This window comes from Salvelinus fontinalis, chromosome 36, assembly GCF_029448725.1.
Source record: "Salvelinus fontinalis isolate EN_2023a chromosome 36, ASM2944872v1, whole genome shotgun sequence".
NCBI classification, from domain to species: domain Eukaryota; kingdom Metazoa; phylum Chordata; class Actinopteri; order Salmoniformes; family Salmonidae; genus Salvelinus; species Salvelinus fontinalis.
The window spans coordinates 29,521,305-29,538,732 of record NC_074700.1 but is presented as its reverse complement, the minus strand read 5'-3'; the positions used below and the strand labels follow the sequence as shown (position 1 = coordinate 29,538,732).

The 17,428-nt window shown below is 44.7% G+C and overlaps 1 pseudogene; it reads left to right on the top strand.

Moving 5' to 3' along the window:
• LOC129835656 (phospholipase D1-like) overlaps window positions 1-15,115 on the top strand; it is a 192,127-nt pseudogene extending 177,012 nt beyond the window's left edge.
• Window positions 15,116-17,428: the final 2,313 nt, after the last annotated feature.

Genomic DNA, 17,428 nt, shown 5'->3' with positions numbered 1-17,428 from the left:
CATAGAGAGTCAAAGGATGCAGAAAGGGAGGAGAGGAGGGTTGAGGAGGCAGAATCAGGAGATAGGTTGGAGAAGGTTTGGGCAGAGGGAAGAGATGATAGGATGGAAGAGGAGAGAGTAGCGGGGGAGAGAGAGCGAAGGTTGGGACGGCGCGATACCATCCGAGTAGGGGCAGTGTGGGAAGTGTTGGACGAGAGCGAGAGGGAAAAGGATACAAGGTAGTGGTCGGAGACTTGGAGGGGAGTTGCAATGAGGTTAGTGGAAGAACAGCATCTAGTAAAGATGAGGTCAAGCGTATTGCCTGCCTTGTGAGTAGGGGGGGAGGGTGAGAGGGTGAGGTCAAAAGAGGAGAGGAGTGGAAAGAAGGAGGCAGAGAGGAATGAGTCAAAGGTAGACATGGGGAGGTTAAAGTCACCCAGAACTGTGAGAGGTGAGCCGTCCTCAGGAAAGGAGCTTATCAAGGCATCAAGCTCATTGATGAACTCTCCAAGGGAACCTGGAGGGCGATAAATGATAAGGATGTTAAGCTTGAAAGGGCTGGTAACTGTGACAGCATGGAATTCAAAGGAGGCGATAGACAGATGGGTAAGGGGAGAAAGAGAGAATGACCACTTGGGAGAGATGAGGATCCCGGTGCCACCACCCCGCTGACCAGAAGCTCTCGGGGTGTGCGAGAACACGTGGGCAGACGAAGAGAGAGCAGTAGGAGTAGCAGTGTTATCTGTGGTGAGCCATGTTTCCGTCAGTGCCAAGAAGTCGAGGGACTGGAGGGAGGCATAGGCTGAGATGAGCTCTGCCTTGTTGGCCGCGGATCGGCAGTTCCAGAGGCTACCGGAGACCTGGAACTCCACGTGGGTCGTGCGGGCTGGGACCACCAGGTTAGGGTGGGCGCGGCCACGCGGTGTGAGGCGTTTGTATGGTCTGTGCAGAGAGGAGAGAACAGGGATAGACAGACACATATTTGACAGGCTACAGAAGAGGCTACGCTAAAGCAAAGGAGATTAGAATGACAAGTGGGCTACACGTCTCGAATGTTCAGAAAGTTAAGCTTACGTAGCAAAAAATCAATAAAATTACAAATCTTATTGACTAAAATGATATAGTACTGCTGGCTGGTGAAGTAGCCTGGCTAGCAGTAGCTGCGTTGTTGAAAGTGAAGCTGGCTAGGTGACCTCGACAGTTTCTCTAAATTTCTCTACACTACACAATTATCATGGATACAAGGACAGCAAAGACAACTAGCTAACACTACGCTAATCAAGTCGTTCCGTTGTAATGTAAGTTTCTACAGTGCTGCTATTCGGTAGAAGTTGGCTAGCTAGCAGTGTTAGCTAGCAGTGTTGGCTAGGTAGGAGGACAGCAGCGCGGCAGGCGAAACTAGCTGGCTAGCTAACCGATAATTACTCAAAGTTACACAATTATCTTAGATACAAAGCTAGCAAAGAAAACTATGTAGCTAGCTAACACTACACAAAACAAGTCGTTCCGTTGTATTGTAATCGTTTCTACAATGCTCTTCGGTGGCAAGCTGGCTAGCTAGCAGTGATGGCTACGTTGCGTTAATTTCGAACGAAAATAGCTCGCTAGCGAACCTCAATAACGACGCAATTATGTTTGATAAAAGACGGCTATGTAGCTAGCTAAGATCAAACAAATCAAACCGTTGTACTGTAATGAAAATGAAAATCAGACCGTTGTACTATAATGAAATGTAATGAAAAGTTATACTACTATTCGGTAGACGGTGGACGTTAGCTAGCTGCTGGGCAGATAGCAGTGGACAACGAGACGACGAAATACGATAATTACGCAGTTATCTTTGATACACAGACGGCTATGTAGCTAGTTAAGAAGAAATTGCTAAGGTTGGACAAATTAAATCGTTGTACTATAATGAAATGTAATGAAAAGTTATAAAAGTTATACTACCTGCAGAGCGAATGCAGAGCGAATGCAAATGCGACCGCTCGCCCCAAACCGGATGTCAATCTGCCTGGCAGATAACATAGACTGCCCACCCAAAACTAACGCCCTGACCAATTACACATACAAAACAACATAAAACTGGTCAGGACCGTTACATAACCCCCCCCTCAGGGTGCGAACTCCGGGCGCACCAGCACAAAGTCCAGGGGAGGGTCTGGGTGGGCAGGTGACCACGGTGGTGGCTCCGGCTCTGGACGCTGTCCCCACACCACCATAGTCACTCCCCGTTTTTGTCTTCCCCTCCCAATGCCCACCCTAAAACTCACATCCCCTAAATCCAACACCAGGAGAAGGGGCAGCACCGGGACAAAGGGCAGCACCGGGACAAGGGGCAGCACCGGAACAAGGGACAGCACCGGGACAAGGGGCAGCACCGGGACAATGGGCAGTACCGGGACAAGGGGCAGCACCGGGACAAGGGGCAGCACCAGGATAAGGGGCAGCACCAGGATAAGGGGCAGCACCGGGACAAGGGGCAGCACCGGGACAAGGGGCAACACCGGGACAAGGGGCAGGTCCCGGCTGATAAACTCTGGCAGATCCTGGCTGAGGAACTCTGGCAGGTCTATGCAGGCTGACGGCTCTCGACGCTCATGGCAGGCTGACGGCTCTCGACGCTCATGGCAGGCTGACGGCTCTCGACGCTCATGGCAGGCTGACGGCTCTCGACGCTCATGGCAGGCTGACGGCTCTCGACGCTCATGGCACTCTGACGGCTCTGGCTGCTCATGGCTCGCTGGCGGCTCTGGCAGATCCTGTCTGGTTGGCGGCTCTGGCAGATCCTGTCTGGTTGGCGGCTCTGGCAGATCCTGTCTGGTTGGCGGCTCTGGCAGATCCTGTCTGGTTGGCGGCTCTGGCAGATCCTGTCTGGCTGACGGCTCTAGCGGCTCCTGTCTGGCGGACGGCTCTAGCGGCTCCTGTCTGGCGGACGGCTCTGTAGGCTCATGGCAGACGGGCGGCTTTGCAGGCTCATGGCAGACGGGCGGCTTTGCAGGCTCATGGCAGACGGATGGCTCAGACGGCGCTGGGGAGACGGATGGCTCAGATGGCGCTGGGGAGACGGATGGCTCAGATGGCGCTGGGGAGACGGATGGCTCAGATGGCGCTGGGGAGACGGATGGCTCAGGCCGGATACGGCGCACTGTAGACCTGGTGCGTGGTGCCGGAACTGGAGGCACCGGGCTAAGGATAAGCACCTTCCTACTAGTGCGGGGAGCAGGAACAGGGCACACTGTATTCTCAAAGCCCACTCTATAACTGATGCGTGGTACCGGCACTGGTGACGCCGGGCTGAGGACAAGCACATCAGGATTAGTAGGGGGAGAAGATACAGTTTGTACAGGGCTCTGGAGACGCACTGGTAGCTTAGTGCGTGGGGCCGGAACTGGAGGCACCGGGCTAGATACACGCACTACAGGGAGAGTGCGTGGAGGAGGAACAGGGCTCAGGATACGCACTGGTAGCCTAGTGCGTAGTGTAGACACCGTAGGTACTAGGCTGGGGCGGGGAGGTGGTGCCGGAAATACCGGACCGTGGAGACGTACTGGCACTCTTGAGCATTGAGCCTGCCCAACCTTACCTGGTTGAATGCTCCCGGTTGCCCGACCAGTGCGGGGAGGTGGAATAACCCGCACCGGCCTATGTAGGCGAACCGGGGAAACCATGCGTAAGGCAGGTGCCATGTATGCCGGCCCGAGGAGACGCACTGGAGACCAGACGCGTTGAGCCGGCCTCATGACACCTGGCTCAATACTCAATCTAGCCCTACCAGTGCGGGGAGGTGGAATAACCCGCACTGGGCTATGCACTCGTACAGGAGACACCGTGCGCTCTACTGCGTAACACGGCGCCTGCCCGTACTCCCGCTCTCCACGGTAAGCCTGGGAAGTGGGCGCAGGTCTCCTACCTGCCCTTGGCCCACTACCTCCTAGCCCCCCCCAAGAAATTTTTGGGAATTACTTACGGGCTTTTTTGGCTTCCGTGCCAGACGCGTTCCCTCATAGCTCCGGTTCCTCTCCCCGGTAGCCTCTGCTCTCCTCAGTGCCTCCACCTGTTCCCATGGGAGGCGATCCCTACCAGCCAGGATCTCCTCCCAAGTGTAGCAACCCTTTCCGTCCAATACATCGTCCCATGTCCATTGCTCCTTTCTCTCCTGTCCCTTACTCCGTTTAGTTTTCCCTTGCCGCTTGGTCTTAGCGTGGTGGGTGATTCTGTTAACGCTGTCGCTCTCCTCATCCTCGGACGAGGTGAGGAGAGAAGGATCTTCAGACCAAAATGCAGTTTGCGGGAAATAAGCCATCTTTTTATTTATAAACAACGATGAAGATGGCAACACGAAAACAAACACTTTAACAAACTTACAAAATAACAAAACGACGTAGAACGAAACCTGAACATAAACTCACATCACTAAACGTAAACTCACGGACAGGAACGTTACATCAAAACACACGAACAGCCAAACAGTCCCGTATGTGAAAATACATCGACAACGACGAAGACATCACAGGAGACAATCACCCACAAACAAACAGTGAGAATGCCCTACCTAAATATGACTCTTAATTAGAGGAAAACGCAAACCACCTGCCTCTAATCAAGAGCCATACCAGGCAACCCAAAACCAACATAGAAACAGATAACATAGACTGCCCACCCAAAACTAACGCCCTGACCAATTACACATACAAAACAACATAAAACTGGTCAGGACCGTTACAGTATGGGATAGGTTTTGTTAGAAAAAAGTGCATATTTCAGGTAGATGGCATAGGTTACAATTGCACCCACCGTCACAAATGGACTAGAAAAACTACATAGAGCAACGTGTTTACCTACTTACTAATCATCAAACATTTCGTAAAAATACACAGCATACACTAATCGAATGACACAGATCCTGTGAATACAGACAATATTTCAGATTTTCTAAGTGTCTTACAGCGAAAACACAATAAATCGTTATATTAGCATAGCACATAGCACATAGCAGCCCAGCATTGATTCTAGCCAAAGTGAGCGATAACGTCAACATCGCCAAAATATATTAATTTTTTCACTAACCTTCTCAGAATTCTTCAGATGACACTCCTGTAACATCATATTACAAAATCCATATAGAGTTTGATCGAAAATGTTTATATTTAGCCACCAAAATCATGGTTAGACAATGTGAAATGTAGCCCAGCTGGTGAGAAAATGTCCGTGCGCCATATTAGACAGTGATCTGCTCTTATACATAAATACTCATAAACGTGACTAAAAAATATAGGGTGAACAGGGATTGATAGACAATTTAATTCTTAATACAATCGCGGAATTACATTTTTTAAATTATCCTTACTTTTCAATACAGTTTGCGCCAAGCGAAGCTACGTCAAAAAACATGGCGTCCTAAGCCACTAACATTTTTCGACAGAAACACGATTTATCATAATAAAAATGTCCTACTTTGAGCTGTTCTTCCATCAGTATCTTGGGCAAAGGATCCTTTGTTGGGTCTAATCGTCTTTTGGTGGAAAGCTGTCCTCTTGCCATGTGGAAATGCCAACTGCGTTCGGGATGAACTGGAAGCGTGCCCAGCAATTCACAGCGTTTCAGAAATAAATGTCCCAAAATCGCACTAAACGGATATAAATTGCTATAAAACGCTTTAAATTAACTACCTTATGATGTTTTTAACTCCCATAACGAGTAGAAACATGACCAGAGTAATATTACTCCCTCCACTAATGCTTGGAACAAGTGCGGGTCGATGTCCTCCAGGCGCATTACGCAGCAAGAAAAGAGTTCCTAGCTACAGGGTTTTTTAATTTGTAGTGCCTGTGAACGCGCAATCGACCCCATTCAAATCGTCATCACGTAAAGGCATCCAGGGGAAGACGTAAGCAGTGTCCGTATACTCATAGCAATAACTGCGTCCTTTTAACTGACTCCAGATCAGGGGCCAAAATTTCTGAAATCTGACTCCATGTCAGGGAAATTGCTGTAGAATGACTTCTGTTCCACTTAGAGACAAAATTTCAACTCCTATAGAAACTATAGACTGTTTTCTATCCAATAATAATAATAATATGCATATTGTACGATCAAGAATTTTGTGGGAAGCCGTTTAAAAAATTACACGATTAGCATAAATAGTGACAACAGCGCCCCCATCCTCAACAGGTTAAAGAATTCATAGGCGGCTCGTTAGTTTCAAGTTTGGGGAACCATACAATTTATACTCCCATTTCTACCATTCTCTATGCCAGTTATGATTTTCATATGCACATTTTTGTGGAAAAGTTTCCTTTAAATAATAATGTTTTTGTTTCTCAAAATCATTGTCACATGGTTAGACATAAAAATCTGAAAAAATTGTACTCAACTAATGCGAGACTACCAGCCTCAGCCAAGTGGACACATTGATACACTGTGATCCATTGGCAGCTAAAGAAATGAGCACATGGAACTCATGGTTGAGGCCAATGTAGCAGTATGCCTAGTATGCCCAGTATTGCTCTTTCACACCGAGGATTGGTGATTATCGAGGGGGAGATTTTGGTCAAGATTTTTCAAATAGATTACTGTGAGAAGCTACAGTTTTAATATATTATCATTAGCAATGAAAATCACTTTCCAACATTTCTACACAGCAGGCAAGATACTCCTATGTGTTCTCAGGACTGCACACTCAACATTCTCAGGACAGAGAAACCAGACACATGCTCATATGGAGCGTTCCAACAAAATTTACAAATATCATACATTATGGTTATGAAAAAAATGTTTCTCACAGGTGTAGCAGCTTGTGAACTCTGCAAACAACATTTCCACTCTAAAAATGATAATTAATACATCCATTAACAGAAATTAATGTACCCAAGTGACAGGGATTAATGGTTAATTTACTACTGGTGATATAGGTAATGGAGAATTGATCAAAAAATAAATAAATCAAAGGGCAAACAATACACACAATGAAACAATGAATGCACAAGAATTGCAAGAGACAGCTGAGCAATTCTGAAAGAGATCTTCACCACAAAACCCTCCCCTTCTTTTTGTCTTAACGTTTTAAATTATTCTCAAGACACATTATCTTCACATATATTTTTTATGATTTTCACTGACAGCCGCAAGTCAATAATCAGCTAGGCATAGGCCTACGAGCTTGTGATTTGAAACAGTCCACAGCTATTTTTTAAAAGAAGCTAACGATCCTCGATTCCTCTGTGGCTAAAATCATTAAAGTATTTTGAATATTTTATTTATTTATGGTATAGACAGGAGTAATTATATCATTTAGGGAAATGCATTTCCATTTCCATTTACTTCCCTATTGGACCCAGCACTATGCCATTTCTCTCCTGTTCTATTAGTTTTCGTATCAACTTTCTATCATTGTCCAGAAGCCAAATGCACAATCCTAGTCATATTAGCAACCCATCCTAGGTGTTGCATCTGTAGATTCCTCCTATTTCTATGTTTCTAACAGAGATTTTAATCTCTGTCATATATGGGACCGCTATCAGGTATGCTGTTTACAATGGTGTAATTGTAAACAACAAAATAGCATTTTGTCAAATGTTTGAAAATTACATTTTATTGGATGCTTCGTTAAATGAGTTGAATGTTCTGCATTACCATAATCTAAATATGATGTCTGTCATTGGGTGTACGCCCTAATGGTTTATGCACCAAATGCATATGGGTCCGGTAAATTTCTCAAATGGCCGGTAAATTTAAAATCTTCCCGATCACGTTGTCCAGCGCCACATTTTCCGAATGGAAACACTGCGTGGACTACAGGAGACAGAGGGCCGAGCATGCCACCATTCACATCGATGGGGCTGTAGTGGAGCTCCAAGTTCCTCGATGTCCACATCAATAAGTATCACTGTCCACACACACCAACATAGTCATGAAGAGGGCACTAAAACACCTCTTCCCCCTCAGGAGGCTGAAAAGATTTAGCATGGGCCCTCAGATCCTCCAAAGTTATACAGCTGCACCATTGAGAGCATCTTGACTGGTTGCATCACCACTTGGTATGGTAACTGCTTAGCATCCGACCAAAAGGAGTTAGTGCGTTCGGCCTTGTAAATTACTGGTGCCAAGCTTCCTGCCATCCTTGACCTTGATACCAGATGGTGTCAGAGGAAGGCCCTAAAAATTGTCAAAGCCTCCAGAAACCCAAGTCATAGACTGTTCTCTCCGTTCCCGAATGGCAACCGGTACCGATGCTCTGGAACCAACAGGACCCTGAACAGCTTCTACCCCCAAGTCATAAGACTGCTAAATAGTTAGTCCAGGAAGCTATTTGGTTTACTATTTAACTATCTGCATCGACCCTTGTATATAGCCCATTTATTTATGGTATAGACAGGAGTAATTAGTCATTATGGAGACAGGAGTATCGTTAGTCATTATGTATTTATTATTACGTGTTTTACTTTCTATTATTTCTCTCATTTCTTTCTCTCTGCATTGTTGGGAAGGGCCCGTTATGTAAACATTTCACTGTTAGTCTAAACCAGGGTTCCCCAACTTGCGGCCCGTGGGACAGTTTTATATTCCCTCCCCAAGTTTTCTGAGCAAAACACATTTAAAGAATGTTTATTATTATTTTCATTGTTGGACATAATTGACCTGTAAATACACCAGGAAATCAGCTCCAATTGATTTTTATTTAAGAAATCTTGTGCCAAGTATTCCTACACATAATTGAGAGACACATGGTTGTATCGAAATGTAAGGAAGGTTTAAAATGATTATGTTTTAGTCGGTTTGGGCTTCTTGCAGTCCATTTGCAGTCTACAAATTATTTTAATTATGTTCCGGCCCCCGGACCATCTGCTTAAGAAAAAATAGGCCGCCACTGAATCTAGTTGATGATCCCTGGTGTACAGCTGTTGTTTACAAAGCATGTAACAAATACAATTTGATTTGATGTGACAATGGTCTTGTTAGAAAAGTCTATAGAAGGTGCTAAACAAAATGTTCCCTACTGCCCCCATCATATTTATTCTGCAGAACAAAATATACAGCAATACTTACTCTTGGACATGATTCCTATTCCCACACCTTAACAGCAAACACACGTTAATACAGTCTTCATACAGAGAGGAGTGGAAATCTGTCATAAAGTAAGCATATTAAGTGTATCAAATACTATTAACACTACCTTTTAAAGCCATGTCTATCTTTATTTCCCAAAAACATTTCAACAATATCACATTATCTGTTTTGTATTTTAATCATTTTAAACACCTAACAAACACTTTGTACTTTTTTAAACACTTTTAACATAGGCCAGGCTCTGTTGTTACATCATATTCCAGCGTTAATGTCTTGAATTCCACCTTAGGAAGATCAATTTGCTCAACTTGTCATTGGCTCAACCATTGGCTGCATTTACCCCAAGGCAAACATGTTGACTAGATTAGCCTACACACAGCTACAAGGATTAACTTTTATGCTGGGTCTAGGACCTCATATTGAAGCTGATGGAGACCCCAACTGATGTATAGAAGAAACTTAATTTGCTGTACACCATCGATTTTTCAGAAATGTTTTATGATGAGTATTTAGGTATTTGACGTTGGTGTCTGTAATTATTCTGGCTGCTTTCGGTGCAATTTCTGATTGTAGCTGCAATGTAAACTATAATTTATACCTAAAATATGCACATTTCTCGAACAAAACATAGATTTATTGAATAACATGTTATAAGACTGTCATCTGATGAAGTTGTTTGTTGGTTAGTTTGGTTGGTTCTTGGTTAGTTAGGTTGGCTTTGTGCATGCTACCTGTGCTGTGAAAAATGTTAGTGCTTTTTTGTATTTGGTGGTGAGCTAACATAAATATACGTGCTGTTTTTGCAGTAAAACATTTAAAAAATCGGACATGTTGGCTGGATTCACAAGATGTTTACCTTTCATTTGCTGTATTGGACTTGTTAATATGACTCTCAATCAGAGGAAATGAAAACCACCTGCCTCAAATTGAGAGCCATATCAGGTCACCCTTTAAACCAACATAGAAACAGAAAACATAGACTGCCCATCCAAACTCACGTCCTGACCAACTAACACATACAAAAACTAACAGAAAACAGGTCAGGAACGTGACATAACCCCCCTTAAGGTGCGAACTCCGGGCGCACCAGCACAAAGTTTAGGGGAGGGTCTGGGTGGGCACCTGACCACGGTGGTGGCTCAGGCTCTGGGCGAGGTCCCCACCCCACCATAGTCAATCCCAGCTTACGTTTCCCCCTACGACTGACCACCCTCCTATTCCACCCACTTAATTTTTTGGGTAACATCGAGACAAGGGGCAGCACCGGGACAAGGGACAGCACCGGGATAGAGAGATAGCTCGAAACAAAGAGGTAGGTCAGGATAGAGAGGTAGCTCAGGATAGAGGGGCAACTCCGGACTGAAGGGCAGCTCCGGACAGAGAGACAGCTCTGGACTGAGGGGCAGTTCTGGATAAATAGCCGCTCTGGGCTGAGGGACAGCTCATGACTGGCTGACGGCTCTGGACGCTCATGGCTGGCTGACGGCTCTGGACGCTCATGGCTGGCTGACGGCTCTGGACGCTCATGGCTGGCTGACGGCTCTGGACGCTCATGGCTGGCTGACGGCTCTGGACGCTCATGGCTGGCTGGCGGCTCTGGACGCTCATGGCTGGCTGGCGGCTCTGGACGCTCATGGCTGACTGGCGGCTCTGGCAGATCCTGTCTGGTTGGCGGCTCTGGCAGATCCTGTCTGGTTGGCGGCTCTGGCAGATCCTGTCTGGTTGGCGGCTCTGGCAGATCCTGTCTGGTTGGCGGCTCTGGCAGATCCTGTCTGGTTGGCGGCTCAGGCAGATCCTGTCTGGTTGGCGACTCTGGCAGATCCTGACTGACGAATGGCTCTAGCGGCTCCTGACTGACTAACGGCTCTGACGGCTCGGGACAGACGGGCGGCTCTAATGGCTCGGGACAGACGGATGGCTCAGACGGCACTGGGCAGACGGATGGCTCAGACGGCACTAGGCAGACGGATGGCTCAGACGGCACTTGGCAGACGGATAGCTCAGACGGCGCTGGTGAGACGGATGGCTCTGGCCGGATGAGACGCACTGTAGGCCTGGTGCGTGGTACCGGAACTGGAGGTACCGGGCTAAGGACACACACCTTCAGGCTAGTGCGGGGAACAACAACAGGGCACACTGGACTCTCAATGCGCACTATAGGCCTGGTGCGTGGTACCAGAACTGGAGGTACCGGGCTGAGGGCACACACATCAGGGCGAGTGCGGGGAGAAGGAACAGTGAGTACAGGGCTCTGGAGACGCACAGGTGGCTTAGTGCGTGGTGCCGGAACTGGAGGCACTGGGCTGGAGACACGCACCATAGGGAGAGTGCGTGGAGGAGGAACAGGGCTCTGGAAACGCACTGGAAGCCTGGTGCGTGGTGTAGGCACTGGTGGTACTGGGCTGGGGCGGGAAGATGGCGCCGGAAATACCGGACCGTGCAGGCGTATTGGCTCCCTTGAGCACTGAGCCTGCCCAACCTTACCTGGCTGAATGCTCCCCGTCGCCCGACCAGTGCGGGGAGGTGGAATAACCCGCACCGGGCTATGTAGGCGAACCGGGGACACCATGCGTAAGGCTGGTGCCATGTAAGCCGGCCCAAGGAGACGTTCTGGCCAGATATGTAGAGCCGGCTTCATGGCACTTGGCTCAATGCTCAATCTAGCACTACCAGTGCGGGGAGGTGGAATAACCCGCACCGGGCTATGCACACGTACAGGAGACACCGTGCGCTCTACTGCGTAACACGGTGTCTGCCCGTACTCCCGCTCTCCACGGTTAGCCTGGGAAGTGGGCGCAGGTCTCCTACCTGCCCTTGGCCCACTACCTCTTAGCCCCCCCCCAATACGTTTTTGGGGTTTCTTATCGGGCTTCCTCGCTAGCTGCATACCTTCATATCTCCGGTTCCCTTTTCCGGTTGCCTCTGCTCTCCTCAGTGCCTCCAGCAGTTCACATGGGAGGCGATCCCTTCCAGCCAGGATCTCCTCCCATGTGTAGCAACCCTTGCCGTTTAATACGTCCTCCCATTTCCATTCCTGTTTCGTGTTCCACTGCTCGAACTTATGCTGCTTGGTTCTGGATTGGTGGGTGGTTCTGTAACGGCGTTCCTCCTCCTCTTCATCCGAAAGGGAGGAGTAGTGAGTCGACCAAAATGCAGCGTTCGAATTCGACATAATATTTATTTACAAAACGGAAAACACGACAACACTTTAACAAACTACAAAACAATAAACGACGTAGACAGACCTGGACGACGAACTTACATGAAAAACGAAGAACGCATGAACAGGGAAACTGACTACATGAAAGAACGAACATACAAACAAACCGAAAACAGTCCTGTGTGGCGCAACGACATACACAAACACAGGAGACAACCATCCACAACAAACAGTGTGAAAACACCTACCTTAATATGACTCTCAATCAGAGGAAATGAAAACCACCTGCCTCTAATTGAGAGCCATATCAGGTCACCCTTTAAACCAACATAGAAACAGAAAACATAGACTGCCCACCCAAACTCACGTCCTGACCAACTAACACATACAAAAACTAACAGAAAACAGGTCAGGAACGTGACAGTGACAAGAGGTTTGAAATGTTTTGGCAAAGTTTACAGGTAACTTTTGAGATATTTTGTAGTCAAGTTTCACAAGTTGGAACCAGTGTTTTTCTCTATCAAACGTGCCAAATAAATGGACATTTTGGAAATATATCGACGGCATTAATCGAACAAAAGGACCATTTGTGATGTTTATTAGACATATTGGAGTGCCAACAACAGAAGCTCGTCAAAGGTAAGGCAATAATTATATTTTTATTTCTGCGTTTTGTGTCGCGTCTGCAGGGTTGAAATATGCTTCTCTTTCTTTGTTTACTATGATACTAACTCAGATAATAGCATAGTTTGCTTTCGCCGAAAAGCCTATTTGAATTCTGACATGTTGGCTGGATTCACAACCAGTGTAGCTTTAATTTGGTATCTTTCATGTGTGATTTAATGAAAGTTTGATTTTTATAGCAATTTATTTGAATATGGCGCTCTGCATTTTCTCTGGCTTTTGGCCTTGTGAGACAGTAGCGTCCCGCCTAAACTCAGATTGTTGGTTATAGAATTGAACTTTACCGAACAAAACATACATGTATTGAGTAACATGAAGTCCTATGAGTGTCATCTGATGAAGATCATCAAAGGTTAGTGATTAATGTTATCTCTTTCTGCTTTTTGTTACTCCTCTCTTTGGTTGGAAAAATGGCTGTGTTTTTCTGTGGCTATGTACTGACCTAACATAATCTTTTGGTGTGCTTTCGCCGTAAATCCTTTTTGAAATCAAACATGTTGGCTGGATTCACAACAAGTGTAGCTTTAATTTGGTGTCTTTCATGTGTGATTTCATGAAAGTTAGATTTTTATAGTAATTTTTTTGAATTTGGCGCTCTGCATTTTTACTGCCTTTTGGCCAGGTGGGACGCTACCGTCCCACATATCCCAGAGAAGTTAATTGTTAATCACATAATAATTAAATATAGTTAATTGATTTCATTGAACAGTCATCACATTAATGATAGTCACATCACGATAACCCCAAATAAAGCTTTTTGGGGCCGCGACCCCATGTCGCCTGATATGAAAATAGGGTCGCGGGAGAATTTCACAAAAATAAAAAATAATATGAAAATGTACATATTGTCTTTGGCTCTCAAAGTCATTGTAATGTGGTTAACCTTAAAGATCTAAATTAAAATTATTGAAATCCAACAGATACAATTCAACCAGAGTGCCCTTAGATCATGGGAAAAGGCTGCATTTCACTGTTGCGTTTGAATCGGAATGATTGAAGTGCAACAGTCAAGTGCCCTCTTTCAAGCTGTCATGTGACCAAATGCTGCAGACAAAGCATTCACGGGTCATTACAGAGGAGTTTTGGTTCCTGACTCAAGGGAATAAACTGCCCTCTCCCTCAGAGCATTAAAACTCATGGTACCCTTCTTCAGCTCATATCTGTGTGAAGCTGGATTCAGCAGTGCTCTCGTCTGCATTAAAACCAAATATCGATCCACGTTGGATTTACATTTACATTTTAGCCATTTAGCAGACGCTCTTATCCAGAGCGACTTACAGTAGAGTGCATACATTTTATTACATTTTACATACAGAGACAAGGATATCCCTACCGGCCAAACCCTCCCTAACCCGGACGACACTATGCCAATTGTGCGTCGCCCCACAGACCTCCCGGCTGCGGCCAGCTGCGAAAGAGCCTGGGCGCGAACCCAGCCCAGCCTGGGCGCGAACCCAGAGACTCTGGTGGCGCAGCTAGCACTGCGATGCAGTGCCCTAGACCACTGCGCCACCCGGGAGGTCATAACATAATTGGATGTGATAACAGAGATGAGGTGAGTACTGTTGACCACTCCCCATGAGTTTCAGAAGCTCCGAAGCACACCCATCTCATCAGTGGTGGTGAGATAAGAGTTATTATGTCAGACTAATTTGCAATTGACTGTCATAGCCCCACATTAAAAGTATGCGATCGTGAGTTATTAAGAAGACAATCAGGAATACTGTTAGAATGTTTTGCAAAACGACTGCATAGCCCAAAATAATAAAGTAAACATTGTCTGTCAATTACATAATTATTTTCAAATGGTTGGGTCGAGAGAAGTTTCAGATATCAAAATGGGGTGGTGGACGAAAAAAGTTTGGGAACCCCAGGTTCACAGGTCCAAGTGTGTGTGTGTGTGTGTGTATTATCTTTTCATCTGGGTGTATATTTTGTTATTCCCTGTGAAGGTGTCCAGGTATGTATTGTGTGATTACCTGTATAAGTATTTTCTATTTCTCTGTGCAGGTGTTCAGGTGTTCAGGTGTGTGCCCACAGATGCAGTGTTGAACTACAAAATCCTGAGGGACTACATGTCCCTCCCCTATCCGGCCCAAGAAGACACCTCATTGTTAACTACTTCTTTGTATTTAGTTTATTACAAGATTGCAGACACTGTGCTTGTTGCAAATAAAAAAATTAAGCTTACTCTAGATTAATAAATGTATGTTTTTAAATACCTGTATGTATTTGTGATTTTATTGACTGATATCAATATTTATTTGTTTTTTTTACCTTGAGTACACAAAGTTTCCACTATCCCTTTTGGCTGAACCAACAGTCTTTAAAAAAACTACCTGTATTAAATTTTGCAATACTGTACAAACAACCCAACATTTATATACTGTAGTTTATTAAATATAGCTGATATTTTACTCAACACATGAATACAATTCAACACATGAATACATTTTAACTAAAAGAACTTTCACAATCATCTACCAACATATTTCCTTTCACAGTTTATAAATATCTTAATTTTGCTTGTTCCACTATGGAACAAGAAACCTGGATTTGCAAATAATTAAGTGATTATAAGCAAATTGACAGTTTAAGTATACAATGAAACACTGGAGACTGGGAGAGACATTGGCACAATAAACAAAGACAACAGCAGAATCCCACTGACATATGGCTATAAAGTTCAAGCACTTCAATCATCATATTTCATTATAAAAGTTGATGCAACATATTTTAATAAATATGTATCAATTGTTTTGTATTGTATTGTTATATTGTAATTAAAGCAGCCAGGTTGTCGTCGAAATTGGACATCTATCCATGTCCTGAGAATGCCTTAAAAACAGGCCACTAGGGGCAATAGTGAGCGCTATTTCCATCAAGTAGGCTTGGGTTTTGCTAGGGTGTTGTGGACGGCAATGGTGTATGAACGTAGTCCGATGAATGGATCAGAAGGTTGAATTGAGTGTTCGATCACAGTCATGGACACAGATTTTTTTTATATTTGGTTTTAACCCTATCCCAAACCTTAACCCTTGCCTTAACCATATGGAATGAGTGCCTAATATTAATGCTTTAACCATATGTGACCCGATTCAGGAAACTAGGCGTATGTCGCAAGTCATGACTTCACAGGAGAGCTGTTTGAAGGAGAGCTATTTTTTTTATCAAAATATGTTTTTGGCAGAAATGCCTTTTCGAACATGTGAACTTTCATGTGCCTTATATCAAACGTGTATGCCATCTGTAAATACAAAAGAATGTAAAGTTACGAGCCCAGTTGGTTTAGCCACAGAAAAAGCGAGCAACATTCCCACTAGCCATGATTGGCTGAGATAATGAGTGGGCTGGACATGCCGAGCGATGAGTTTGAAATGGTCTGCCATATAACATGCGTCTGGCTATTGGAGCTGGTCAGTATGTCTAGGTAATCGTGTCAAATGCAGCTTTTTAAAAAAAATGTATCATCTAGTAAAACTGCATAAAGCTAATGTCAAGTTAAAGTGTACTGTTAGCTAGCTAACATTAGCTGCCATTGTTTAACGTTATGTGTATGCTCTCCACTTTGTGGAGGACTGAGTTTTGATATCAGTGGAATTCGAGTACGATAGCTAAGGAGATGGAGAAAACACCAGTCTGGAATACATCGCCAAACTAAGGGCAACCATGCATGGCATCAGACTGTTGATGCTTCCAACCATGATGTATACTAGTAAGATAATCTAGCTAAATACATTTTCAGATATTACACGTTTCTAATTTTGACAGAAAGGGGTTTAATTTAAATTGTACTGTTAGCTAGCTAATGTTAGCTGGCTGGGTTGCTAACTAATGTTATGGTCATGATCTTGTTCTTTGTATCTTAGACACATTTGATTGACTAGTTATAGCCATAGAACGTGGTTGGTTAGGTACCTGCAGATTCATGCAGAGTAGTACCGTCATGAATTGTGATTTTGGCCCATTGTTTAGCTAGCTAGCTAACTACATGTCTAAAAACCTCTTATGGCTGCAAGCCCTATATCGGGATCAATATGACAAAAGCCAGTCCAAGTGCAGGGCGCCAAATTCAAAAACCATAAATCTCATAATTAAAATTCCTCAAACATACATGTGTCTTATATCATTTTAAAGGTAATCTTGTTGTTAATCCCACCAAAGTGTCCGATTTCAAATAGGCTTTTCAGCGAAAGCACTACAAACGATTATGTTAGGGTACCACAAAACTAAAAATAATCATAGCCATTTTTCCCAGCTAATGATAGCATCACAAAAACCAGAATAGAGATAATATGAATCACTAACCTTCGATTATTTTCATCAGATGACACTCATAGGACTTCATGTTACACAATACATGCGTGTTTTGTTTGATTCAATTCATATTTATATCAAAACATCTGAGTTTACATTGAGGCTACAAGAATCACTAAATGCAAAAACATCAAGTGACTTTGCATAGCCCATCGTTTCAACATGAATACTCATCATAAATATAGATGATAATACAAGTTATACACATTGAATTATAGA